Source organism: Condylostylus longicornis, unplaced genomic scaffold (assembly GCF_029603195.1).
Source record: "Condylostylus longicornis isolate FDR11 unplaced genomic scaffold, ASM2960319v2 ptg000085l, whole genome shotgun sequence".
Lineage (NCBI taxonomy): Eukaryota > Metazoa > Arthropoda > Insecta > Diptera > Dolichopodidae > Condylostylus > Condylostylus longicornis.
In genome coordinates, this window is record NW_026578053.1 from 158378 (window position 1) to 171969 (window position 13592).

Below are 13592 nucleotides of genomic sequence, written 5' to 3' on the forward strand. Positions count from 1 at the left end.
AGAATTTTTATTCTTAACATAATTTAAAAAAATTTCTTATATATTTTAATTTTTTTTTTATTTTTTTTCAATTATCTTATTATTTTTTTTATTAACTATATTTAATTCTATTGAAATTTTAACACTTCAACACATTATAAAATTTTATTTTTCACATTTTTGCTTTTTTCTCTATATAATTTTTTCTTTCAAAAACTAAATTTCATGCACACATATAATTTTTATATAATAAATTATAAATTTTATCAACAATATAATAATTATAATTTGAAACTGATAAATTAATAGTTATATATTTTTAATATAATTATATGTACATATACACATAACTCGTGCATAATTACATATTGTATGCGGACTTAATGGTATATTACATAGTATACCAATAAAATATAATAAAATGTGCGTGCTTGTTTTCTAAGAAAACAAGAAAATTATGAAAAAAAAAAAATAAGAAAATTAAAATGAAAATTTCTTAGGATATATTTATTGAAATTCTTAATATATATTATACTTGTATGTATATATGAATGTGTATTTAAGAAATTTTTTATATATTATAATTTTAATGTGATATTAACAAGAAACTGACAATATTTTAATTAAATATGCGCGTATATACATATATTATGTATATATATATATATATATATATATATATAAATATTTGTATGTATATATTATGTGATTAATTATATAAAATCAACTAATTATAAGAATTTTTATTTTATTTGTTATATACTATTATTATTTTTGTTGTTATTTTGTTATATCCCATTTGCTTTTATATTAAAATAAATTTGATACTTGAATAATTACTATAATTAATAAAAACTGATAGAATATTAAATTTTAATTTTTAATTTTTTTATTTCACTGACAATCCACGAGTATTTCATTATAGGAAAAACAAATATGAATTTTTTTAATTTTTAATAATTCCAGTTCTTCTAATTTTTCTTAAATTAATTAATTATTAATTTATGATTTATGTGATTTTTCACAAAATTCATTATATTTTTTGTAATTTAATCATTTGATATCGTAAATTTCAAATATTTCATACACTTTTTATACACTTTGAAAAATGGTTGTTAATATTTAAAATTTAGTAATTATGAAAAACATTTTTTTTTAAATAAATTATTTAAATTATAAAAAATATTAATTGTACGCACTTTATAAGCATAATATTTATTTATTTTTCCACACAAAACACACAAAATAATCAAAGTATATTAATTCCAATTATTATATTGAAATTAAAACTGTTATAAACAGAATTCTCTTACTCACTGTTTAAGTAAATAAAATTATTATAATTAAATTTTATTTATCTTCTACTTAAGTCAAAATTTAGAAATTTTTCTTAAATAAATAAAAAAAAATTTTATTTCTTTAATTTAAATTTAATTCTATTTTTTTTACGGAATTCATTATAATTATATAATTTTTTTTAAAAATTATAACGAACCGTTATAGAAGAGCTTAAGCAACAAACTGTTATGATGGAATTGAAATAAAACCTTTAGAAGCTTCCAAAAAAATATCCAGCAAAAAAAAACCAAAAAAAAAAACCTACATATTTTATAGTATTATGCACATACATATTTATGCATGTACATGTATAACAAAAAAAAAAATACTACTCTAATTTAACTCTGTACTTATCCTTTAATACTGAAAAAAAAAACATTGTGGCTGTTGCTACTATTCTTACTGTAAAATATTAACAATAACAACAACAACTACAGCAACATATAAGAAGAAGAAGAAGAAGACTAAAATAGTTAAAGAATTTATTTTTTCATTTCGTTCTTTCCAAACAATTATTTATTTTGTTTTCCTTATTTTTTTTATATTCAAATTCCCAACATAGCCTATATTATAAGAAATATTATGTATAATCAAAAATTAAAATAACAGAAGAGAAAAATTAATACAAAAAAGAATAATTTACCATTCCTGTATAACAGTCTGTGAAAAGAAAAATTTTATTATATAAAAATATGCAAATGCACAACATATACACATACATGAAAATTTTGAACAGAAAACAATTTTACAGCAAAAATATGACGAGCAGACATAACATGGACACAATAATATAATTAATTTATTAACGGTACTTTTATTATATTAATTTTGGTATAATAATTTCGATTGCAGCTTTTTTGTAGAATCTGCAAAAAAAAAAAATTTGTAGAAATTTTGTATCAGAAATCCACACTTCGTGTGATAATTTTGTTTTATCTTTTATTATTTTTTTAATATTTATGCAGACATAATAGAACTGCAAAGAAAAAAATTTATCTGTAACCTGGGTATACAGAATTGTTTTTTTCTTCCTATTTTTATTATTACATTATTGTTAACCGTACCTTCATTTTGTCTTTGTTTTTCTTTTTTGTTTGATAGCAGAAATGCAGAAATATTTTTTTTATTTTTTTTTTTTACAGAAATTACCTGAATTTTTCGCTTAAATTTTATGTATACCTACATTATATGTATAAAATTTTAAACAACATTTTAAAAGTTTTGAGAACTATCTCTAATATGTTCATTTGCTTGCTTCTTCATAAAGATTGTCTATTCATGTGTTTATTTTAGAATATTCCACACAACTTTCAAGAAAAAGATAAATTAAAATTTAAATCATAAATATAGGCGAAGTAAATTTTTATCTAACTCAGTCACATATTTGCTCTAAATACAGCTAATGCCATGTAATCAATGGCAGATTCTGGAATTCAATTTACGAGAAAATTTTTTAAGTTGTTAATTTTTATTATAATGTATGTGAAAACAGAAATAACTAATTTGTGTATACTACATTCACAAGACAAAAGTCGAAAAATACTGTTAAAAAATTTAATAGTGTAGCAACAATTAATAAATCGAAAAGCAGGACCTTGGCCTTAGATTGGACTCTCTGTAAAAGTTGGCATTCTTTTTCAAACAGGAACAACTTTATTTCGCTTTTAACTCTAAAAAGACACTTCTCACCCCTCCGGATGAGAAATTACTTCAAGTTAATGTAAAAGTCTACATACTTTATATTGAATTCCAACAGATGCTGTAAATCTGAATGAGTTCAATGTATTATCGTTCTGGCTGAGTGCTCTTATTCAACTTGTTGTCTGTAAGAACACAAAAACTTTTAAAACTTTCAAAAATGCAGAAATTTAAAAATATTTTTCCAATATCGTCCAGTATATTGTAGATATAACAAAATATTTTTAACAAATTTAGTTCTTTATTTTTGGGAAAATTTTTCTTAAAAAATGGCAACACGAATGAATCTGAAACTAATTTCGTTCATTTCCTCATTTATTTCGCTTTTAAACAAAATTTTGTTGCTATTCTTTTTCTCTTTTATGTTATTAATTTCACTTTTTAGCCAATAATTTTTATGAAGCCCAAAAAATTATCAAATTCCCATAAAATAGAAGCTGTTGATTTGAATTCTAATTTGCCTTTACACTAATTTGATTTAAACGCAATCTTTGCATTCTTCCCAATTTTAAACTCACCTCCTCGGATAGAAAGAATACAATAAATTAATTTTCAGAAATATTAATCTTTAATAGCTTGAATTTTTAAAGGAAATTTTGCTATTTTACAAACCATCCATTTAGTACAAGTTTATCAGATTTTACTCCAAGTTTTTACTCCATAATATACGAAAGCATTATCCTTGTCGGTCATGCATTATACACAATACACAATAAGAAGAAAAGAAAAATAGAAGAAACGATAATAGAAAAGTGAATCGTTCAAGAGAACGGCAAAACAAATATTGTATGTGTAGTATAATAAAGCCTAGCTGTATACATTTTCATTTCAAGAAAGTTTTTCTTGATTAAATACTGTTCCAAAGACCGCGAAAGAATAAGTAACGAATTCTTAAAATTTTTATTTATATATTTTTTATATATATTTTTTTTTTTATATTTTTTAGCATTTCAACCTTGAATCGAACCGTGATTAATAGATCCTGCCGTACAATAGAGTAGAAATTAAAAAAAAATCAGAATAGTTTATTAATATTCCCACATAAAAACTGTTAACCAATCACCATAAAAATGTAAGACTGTGAATATTTTATATTATATACCTATACATACCATGAATTTAAATATTGTGTTCGATTATATTAGAAATAGTAAGCACATGTTAAATTTAAAAATAATATTTTTATTTTAATAAGAAAAAATTTTGCAGAATGCAAAACAGATTGTATATAGCTCCTTCCCTTTTTTAGCACTTTTCCAAAAATTTTTTGAAAAAAAGTGCTTATTAGTTTCACTCTGTCCGTCCGTCCGTCCGTCCGTCCGTCCGTCCGTCCGTCTGTCCGTCCGTCCGTCCGTCCGTCCGTCCGTCCGTCTGTCCGTGTGTCTGTTTACAAAACTTCTACACCCTTGAAGATAGAAAGCTGAAATTTTATATGTACATAGATCTTTACTAGAAACTTATTTCCGTAGAACAAAATTTTTACCTATCTCCTCCCCTCTAGAAGTTATACCCCCCCAAAACCCTAAAAATGGCCTTTTTTAACTATTTGTTGCAATGAAACCATAAGCATTTTTGAAATTTTGCAAACGCAGAAAAGCAGCAGCTTGCTTCCCCTAGCGCGGCATACTATATTTGAACTTTAGAAAAACAAAATGGCCGTTCAAATTTACCGTTATCTAAAGTCCTTTTTTTGCAAATTTTTGATGTCGTTTTTTTTCCAAACTACAGCCTGTAGAAGCTTGAAATTTTAGGAGCTTTTAGACATTATCAAATAGTTCATTTCGCTAGAAGAAAATTTTTTTCCATCTCCACCCCCTCTCAAGTTATCGCCTCTTGAAATTTGTAAAATTTGAATTTTTGACACCTTATATTTCCGAAACCGCAAGCTTTTTCAAATTTTTATTAACGCAAAAAGTTAACGGTAAATTCCATGAAATTAAAAAATATAATTATTTTTCTTAACTCACAAAATTAAACCTTAAAATCGAGCATTATGTTAACCCCACTTTATATTAATTTTTGCTTTATTTCAAAGACTGCATAAATCATTCATCCTAAATATATGCAACCCTAGAAATAGTTTTGTATATGAATGAAAATAATTTTAATAGTGTGATAGGTACATAGACTACATAGACTGTATTTAAAAGCAAAATTTTCATTTGTTGAAGGGAAAAGTGCTACAATACAAACCATTGGTTTGACCCAACTTTATTCTGCTTAATTTTCATACAAACCAAAAAAATTGTTTGCACATTCAAACACACAATATACTACAGTATTACACCATAATTAATCCCGTTATGGAATATTTTCATATCTGTAAAACAACAAAATTATACCCGTATTATAAAAGCTTTGGATGTGCTTTATTTAAATTTCGATCAATGGAAATATATGTAACAGGTTGTCTATCATACATCTGTTAATAAATATTTTCCATGAAAATTAGGAAAATAATGGTAATCTCATTTTTTATTCACAAATATGTATATTATGTTGCAGAGAAGTAGTACGGGAATAAAAGTATAAACATAGGTATAGACACTTATTAGTTATAATGTACATCAGATTTTGAGATCTGTCTTAAGAATGTTGTGTTTCACTTCACACATAATATAACTTTTATGGAATCCTTAAATTACGTTGAAATTAGAATGATTTTTTATAATCATTTACAACTTAAATAAATAATTTGAATTTAAAGATTAACACTAATTATGATAAAAATGGAATTTAAGTTGTACTAGAATTAAAACCACTTATTTCGCCCTTATTAATTCTAAATGAATTTGTTAAAGTTACCGGGGTCTTCTTAATTGAAGAATCTACCTGAACTTATGCTTTTACCTATACTTGCAATCATTAGGCAAATATATTTTTCTAACTATATAATAGATTATAGTTTTATTATGTCAATATATGTCAGTTCAGTGAACAACAACATGTTAACACACCTAAATATAGAGTTATTCAGTTACTCTATAAATCATTTTTACTTCTTTACTTCACTAATATTCGATAATATTTTGTTTCATGATGACATTTAAGTCAACTTTCAGGAAATTCAAACAAAAAACAGAAACTTAAAAAGAACACCAATTAAGAATAATGTTGTTTGACATTGAAAGCAAAGCATAAAAAAACAAAAACAAAATAAAATTAAGGCAGAAAAAGAGAAAAAAATCAAAAGTTGTTTAAGTAATTTTAATTTTTCTTATATTTTTCTACTTATTTTTTAATTATTATTTTTTTAAATACTAAAAGATACCTTTAATGACAGTTCATAAACCAACAATAAAAAAATCGTAATAATTATAATGAATATCTTGAACTATATGGAAAACATGATTACACAAACAAATTGAAATTTACTTCTGAAAATATTCTGTGGCCACGATTTAATTCAATGAAATATTCTAATTTGAAATAAATTAAAAATAAAGTTTAAAATTCGTTGGATTGTAGAAGGTAATGACATGCCAGGAATGTTGACGAGGAAAAGAGAATAGTTTATCCCTCATTACGTCAAAGCTCTTTAGTAGAATCGGAAAACGCGATACTGTACGAGGAGAACTAAAGATAGGTTAAGTTTGCTCTGCAAAATAATAACTAGAAAAGTTTTGAAAAGGTCATTGGAGTGAGAAACAATCAGGTGAGGGTAAGATTCTGATTGGGCCACTTCGGACTTAGGGGACACCTCAGGTATCTGGAAAAAAAAAAACGATTCGCTTACAAATTTTGTGGACAAATGCAGGAAACCTCAATGCATTTTGTGGGGAAGTGGAAAGTCTCAATCCACCAGAGAAAGAAGGTTCTGACTAATTATACAACTACTGTGGTTGAGATCTAATTTACCTCACTCCCACAAGTTGCTCGAATTCTTCAGGTTATAATATTCATATAAGCACATGTTTTTTCAGTTTCAGTAGAAATTTGTTAGAAAATAAATTGAATATCATAATTCAGAAAAAAATTGTGCCAGAAACATTGCGTTAGCACCTTTATAGTTTAAATTACAGTATATTGAAATAATATACTGGCACATGTTTTTTTATTAATCGGATTAAGTCTTTCTAATACAAAATATTTCGCAATAAACAATTTACAATAATTACAAAAATTTTTGAATCTTTAAAATATAAGTAGCTAAAAATGCCTTAAAGCAAAAGGGTTTCCCTAGCGAAAACTAAACAAAAAGAGTAATTTTTAATAGTAATTCAATGACATTTGTTCGTATTACATCCACACTTTTTCGAATAATACGAGTTTATGAATTTTTACTAAATGTATGTATTTAAATACATAAACAAGTTTACATTCAACTTAATTTTCTACTATACCATTCAAATTTTTAATGTTAAGAAGTTTTATTTTGATACCACAGTCAAAATTATTTTATACGATAATAACGCAGTTATAACATATGTAAACGTGTATATTAAATAATAAAAAAAAAAAAATGAAAATTTAAATAACATAACGGTAATATTTCTTAATATTCAAATAACAATTATATATGCGTGAACATAATTACATTCATACAAACATACCTACAATCAATTATAATTCATTACGTGTTTTCAGAGAATACTTACAATACGTACAAGTAAGACAATAAAATTAATATTAGTTAATAAGAAATTTGACTGATGACATCCATTCAAACATCATGCATTATTTTTAATTAATTATTATAATCATACGATTAATGTCTATAATATATAAAATGAAAACCAGATTTAAACATCTTAATTTGTTGCGCCAATTTCAAGTCTCCCACGATGAAAGAAATACATAAGTATAGAAACACACTAATGACTTCAAACTTGTTATTAACATTTTTTTATATTTCTTTTATTTTGTAAAATTTATTGAGACCATATACAATTTCGGTAAGTTTACTCATCACAACCATAATTACTAAATATCGTAATTTTTAAGGCAACCAAATTTTTCTATACAAAATTACTTTTTATCAGTTTTCCAAAAAAAAGTTTGTCTGTTTACGAAACTTTTACCCCATTTTAAATAAGAAGCTGAAATTTTTTATCTAAACAGTCCTTTATTAGAACCTTATTTCCGAAAGAGTAAATTTTTACTTATCTCCTTCCCCATCTTCTAAAAGTTATCAAACACTCAATATCTTAAAAATGTTGTTATATTCTAATGATGGCGTTGGACATGGAAATGACTGTTAAAATTAACCGTTATCCTTCTTCTTCGTTTTTTTAAATTTTTGGTATTGGTATTTTTCTAAAATCCAAATCATAGGTTGTAGGAATCTGAAATTTTAGCAGCTTTTTCATGTTGGTAAATAGTTTATTTCGTTAGAAGAATATTTTTTTTTCACTTCCAACCCTTCTCAAGTTATCTCTTCTTAGAATTTGAATTTTTGGCACCCCATATTTTCGAAACTGCAAACTTTTCCAAATTTCTAAAATTGCAGAGAACTAACGGTAAATTTCATGCCATTAAAAAACATAATTATTTTTCTTAACCCACTCAATTAACCCTTGGATTCTACCATTATGTCTTTTTTAATTATGTCTAATCCTAAATGTATACAATCTTTGACATTTTTTCGTATGTAAATGAAAGTGATTAAAATAATGTATTAAACTGCTTTTAATAGCAGTATTTTAACTTGTTGAAGGGAAAAGTGCTATTCTACTAACCATTCATTTGACCCAACTTTATTTAAATTTGTTTTTATTTTATTTGTAAGAATTTTTCTTGTCACATTAACACAATAAATTATTATTGATAGTATATAATCTTTTTTTTAAAGACTTATCCAATTAAAAACAAAATTTATTGCTTATAAAATTAAAAAAGTTGATATGAAATTTTACTTGTTTTCTCTTCTAGCGCTTCTATTTTAAAAAATTAACAAAAAAAAATATCAAAGACAAAACTAGTCAATCACTAGTAAGTCACACCTCAAAAATTGGCACCATAAAAAAAATATTAGAGAAACAAAAGAAACTAGCTTAAATAGATTATAAATACATGTGTTTTTTTTTGTTCTTTTATATACATTGATGAATATTTATATTTAAAATTATAATCATGAATTTAGAAAAACTCTTCGTCTATGATGTGACAAGAACAATAAGTCGGTGTGTTCATTTAAGCATTACTTGATAAATACAATAAATTAAAATAAAAATTTAAAATTATTTTTATGTTTTTAATAACAGGGTTGAACTCTATATTTGATATAGCATACTATAAATACAAGACATATGCGGGCCCAAAGAAGAGTAACAGAATAAAGTCAGACGAACAAGAAAAATAAAGCTGGTTTTAAGTTCTCAGTCTCGAATAATTGCGCCTTAATGTAGCCCTTCCAAAAAAAAAAAAAAACAATTAAAATTGCTAAAAAATAAACTAAATAAAGTTATAACAGCAACTAAATAAAGTTACAGCAATTCTATAATTCAAAATTCATAAGAAATTAACAACATATTTCCAATTTGTTTTTTTTTGCCATAGAAACAATTTTTTTTACAGTTAACCAATTTTTAGAAAGTGACAATATGCGATAGTTCTTGTCTAATTTTAGAAATAAATTCATGTTGAGATATCTAGAAGAAGATGTTTGTTGAACGTAAAATACCTCATCCATCTCATACTTGATTCTAATGTTATTTCACATAAAATAATTTATAAAGTAAACATGATCGAACATAGAGTGAACTTTAAATAATTAAATCTTGTTTGGGACTTTCACCTTTTCCCATTTTATATTTTAAAAAGCGGTATAACTGCCGAATTTTAACAATTTTTATGCCATAATTTTTTAGTGTATTTTATAGCTTTCAAATTTGATCGACTATTTCTGATTTGATAAATTTTCAATTTACGTTTATTTCACAAAATTAAATCAGAAGCCGTCCTATACGAATTTAATTAAAATATTACAATCTTTTGTTTGATATATTTTATTAATTTATTATACAATATTTTAGTGGGTCATAAATTGATATTCGATGAGGAGTAAGTTGAATTACCTGTTTTTTCACTTTCAATTTTTTATATATAATCTATATTCGAGATATAGAAGCTCGATATTGAAATTATCGAAAAAAATTTATAAATTCATATTTTTAAAATTTAGTAGAAGAAATTATTTATTGAAATTCTAAGAGTAAAGACTTCTTTTTTATATTAATTTTAACAAGTTTCCTTTTGTATAAATATAATTTATTTCAACATACATATACAGAGTGAATATACCTTGAAGAAAATTAATTATGATAATTAAATTATATTAAATATATAGAATATAATATAAAAAAAGCATCAATTTATCAGAAAATTACTTTCTGTCAGAAATACTCGTATTTACAAATATTTTTACGATATAGATGTCAGATCTCTTTACACTTCTACTCTTGTCCTTACGTAGATAATTTAATACTCAATCTCTTTAATAGATAATTTTAAATACACCATATTTATTCAATAAACTATTGTCAATTAAAGAGCCAAAACTCTCAACTTGTTTTATATGTTTCAGTACGATGTCATAATATTATAATTATTGCAGACAAAAATTTTATTACTTTATTGCACAGCTTTATGAAATCTGTCAAAATTATTAACAATATTTTGTTAATAATTTTGAAACATATATGTAGGTACCGCCCTAATTGACTACAATTTTAGCGCACCTTATTTTAATTAAAAACATTTCTATAATTGAAAATTTGAAGGAAAATACGAAATTACTTATGATTTTGTAAGCAATACAAATTTCAATAAATACCCAATAAGTAAAGAAGAGAACAAAAATTTGTATTGCAAAGAAATTTTATTTAACATGTAGGCTCAAAAAATTTTCAAAATTATAATAAATTACATTAGAAACTTAATTTTTGTAAATGATAAATTGGTATGATACCATCGACAACAATGGTGATAAGGGAACAAGCGATAATATGAGTCGAACTGAATTGAATTAATATAAAATTGAAATCGAATTTACATTGAATTGAAAATGAATTGAAATCGAATTTAAATTGAATCAATTGAAATTGAAACTACCAACTAAACAAAATTAAGAGACCAATAAACAGAAATTAAAAATCGATAATTATAAAAAACTAATAAAATTTCCTACTTATACATTTAACTATTACTGCATAATATTAAAAAATGTATAATTTCAGTTATTACTGCTTTTAACTGTGCGTTTAGTTTTAAGAAAATATTTTAGGACTAAGTCTTCTGTATTGTTGCTGAAAATAATAAAAAAATGTCCGTTTGTTTTCCTCACTGTTACAAGCTATTACATAATATATAAACATACACAGCAATTTTTAGCATAATATTCTTATATAATTGAAATTTTAAATGCAAATATTACATAATGTATTAATTAAAACAAAAATTTGTTAAATTAATTAGTTTAAAAAATGAGGTTAGATCCGGTTAAAAAAAAATTTTTAATTTTCAAAATTCCGCGGTGATTAACCTATCGACATTATAATTGGAAATGTAAAAGAAAATAATCAAAAATTAATAATAAAATAAAATTAAAAAAATGTCCTCAAATTAAAATTTAAAATATACAATGATTTTTTTTTTTCTAAATAATATTCACCACGGTATTAAATAAAGAAAAATTGCAACAAATTTCAAGGTCAACTTCAAAATTTTTATTATAAAAATTTACATATTAAATGCAAAAATTTCTCAAAAAAAAAAAAAAAAATTTTTTTCTCTTATATAAAAATTTTAATTTTCATAAACTCATGCTTCATCATGTTAAATAATAAATTCAATAAAAATAAATAAATAAAATTAAAATCGATATTTATTTATAATTATGAAAAAAAAAACTAAATGAAATTCAAAATGTCAAAAATTCAATTTTAGCTATTGTTAAAATAGAAGAAGAAACAGTACAGTTAAATTAACATCTATAAGCGCAAGTTTAATATTTTGCGATCTTTTTCAAAGTCACTCTCTTATTATCTTATCTATATTTTAATAAAAAAATTTAATGTTAATATTTAAAGCTTCAAGCCTTAATAAAAATGTTCAAAATCTAATTGACCTTAACAAATCTTTAAGTTTTGTACACTCTTATTCTATTCGTTTATAATGCCGCTCTAAGATTTCTGTTTTCCTTTTTCAATAAAAATTTCATTATAATATTATTTAGCCCTCAAATTAGTAACATTCGTCTTCTTACACAAGCCTTAATTTCAGTTTATTATGTTAATGAGATGCTATATGTGAGATTAGTAAGCTTGGATTCGAATTTTTAGATTTAGCAGTTAAATTTTAAATAAAGTATCAGTCACAGCCTGCTTAGAAACGAAGATCATGATAAATTGAAAAAATTCTATAAAACTAATTAATTTTCGACATTATATTTTCGACACTATAAATGTATTTTTGGACCAATTTCCGTCCTTTATCTATTATCCGTCCTAGTATGTTTCAGTGTACCAGTATATAGAAATAGCGTACCGAATAAGAAAACAAAACTTTCCTTTTTAAATTTTATTTTTTGAAACATTCGCATACGACTGAATTAAATAAGATCGTCAAAACAATTTTTAAATGGTATAATCATTTAGAACACCTTCACCTAAACACAAAACCGTTATAATGACTCGAAAACTAAAATAGAAACTGCTTAGGTAATAGCATGGAAATATGTATACTTTACACTTATTGATATACATATTATTTATATTTCTTATTTTATTAATTTTAATTAATTGATAATTTTCTTAAAAAATTTGCATAAATTATATTTTTGTTTTATAGGTATGTATGAATGTATGTGGCATCTATACACACATGCATTTAACTTTTTATTACCGTTGTGTTTTTTTTTTTTACCGTATTTTGTTTAAATAAAATTAATATTCTACAAACAACAATCAAATTATATGTAAGTGATGATTATGTTTATAGTTCAACTATAAATAGGTATTATTGAAATTAAAGAAACGAAGAGAAAAAGGCAAATGCAATATACATCAAGTAGTTATAATTCAAAGCGTGGATAATACTTACATACACACATACATCAGTACATACATACATATTAATTTTTTTTACATGTTATACAACCAGGTAACTTAAACTGGGGAAATAAAATGTATGTTATACTTTAATAATCACCTTATTCACCATACTGTGTTATACATTTGTAAAAAATTTATATTTTCAGAAAAATGAGAAAATAAAAGAAAAACAAATTACCAATATATAAAATAACTATGTAAAATTATATTTCCAAAATTAATATTTAAAGTGTGGTGAATATTGATTATATTATGTTGAATTTATTTATTTCTTAATATTTTAAAGGTAGTTTGAATGGCCATTAACCAATTTATTCTTATTATTTTTTTTTTCATTTTTATAAATAGTGTTGGAGAAGAAGAAGAGTAAATCTATAGCCATAATGAAAGTAATGATCAAATCATGGTTAGTTTTTTATCTTGTCTTCTTCAAAACTCTTCTTGTCCCTTGATGTATTTGTACATACATATATCTATTTATACGTACATTATTTCTTTCGTATTTATATTATACAAAAATTTTAA